The sequence below is a fragment of the Balaenoptera acutorostrata genome, chromosome 2 (assembly GCF_949987535.1).
Source record: "Balaenoptera acutorostrata chromosome 2, mBalAcu1.1, whole genome shotgun sequence".
NCBI lineage: Eukaryota > Metazoa > Chordata > Mammalia > Artiodactyla > Balaenopteridae > Balaenoptera > Balaenoptera acutorostrata.
The window spans coordinates 168,134,398-168,135,530 of record NC_080065.1 but is presented as its reverse complement, the minus strand read 5'-3'; the positions used below and the strand labels follow the sequence as shown (position 1 = coordinate 168,135,530).

The window sequence follows — 1,133 nt, the reverse complement described above, 5'->3', positions numbered from 1 at the left end:
CACATTAAAATTAGAGAAATACTGACTTTTTTGAGATATAATTGGCATTGTTAAAAAAAAAAAAAAGCCCAAAATGGAGTAATTTGCTCCCAGAACAGCAAACCAAGACTTCATTGCAGTTTCAACCTCTCCTAGGAATGTGAATTTTATTTTTTTTAATGTGGTATTATCTTTAATTAAGTACAAAGACTTTTCCAATCATGTCACCTAGAGATCATTTTATCCACTACTCTGTTTGGCCGCCAGTCTCTTGTCTCTCTCCTCAGCAATGGTAAGGCAGATACCCTTTCCATGGGGAAGAGAGATCCATGGTTTGTTGCCTTTGCCAATAACGAAAATGTTGGAGAGCCCAGTGGCAAAGCTGTTGTCATTGACATCTTTCACATGAACTACATCAGAAGAACCAGGATGTCTCTCCCGGTTGGTGATCACACCAATTCTTCCCAGGTTAGCACCTTCAGTCACCATGCACAGGATACCAGTGTCAAATTAGATGAAATCAGTAATCTTGCCAGTCTCCAAATCAATTTGAATGGTGTCATTCACCTTGATGAGGGGATCAGGGTAGCGGGCAGTGCAAGCACCATGGGTCATCAGATGAAGGATTCCTTTTGTCCCCACAAAGATCCTTCTCACTTTACACAACTTGTACTTGGCCTCCTCAGGTGTAATACAATGAACAGCAAAGCGACCTTTGGTGTCATAGATCAGACAAAAATTCTCTCCAGGCTCTCCAATGCTGATGACGTCCATAAAACAAGCGAGGTAGGTTATAACAGTGTAGACATTGCCATCAATCTTAATGAAACGCTGCAGGCAGATCTTTATTTCATCTTCTGTTAGGGCATACTTAAGTCTGTTCCTTAGGAAAATGATTAGGGGAGACATGAGCCATGGCTGTGCTAGGCATAAAGAGAGCTAGGAATGTGAATTTTATTTATTTTATTTATTTATTTATTTATTATTTTGGCTATGTTGGGTCTTCGTTGCTTTGCAAGGGCTTTCTCTAGTTGCTGCGAGCGGAGGCTACTCTTCCTTGTGGTACACAGGCTTCTCATTGCAGTGGCTTCTCTTGTTACAGAGCATGGGCTCCAGGCTCACGGGCTTCAGTAGTTGTGGCACGCAGGCTCAGT

At 41.8% G+C, this 1,133-nt stretch overlaps 1 pseudogene; it reads right to left on the bottom strand.

The window, feature by feature from the left end:
• Nucleotides 1-219: 219 nt before the first annotated feature.
• LOC103011782 (40S ribosomal protein S4, X isoform-like) lies at nt 220-888 on the bottom strand (annotated as a pseudogene).
• Nucleotides 889-1,133: the final 245 nt, after the last annotated feature.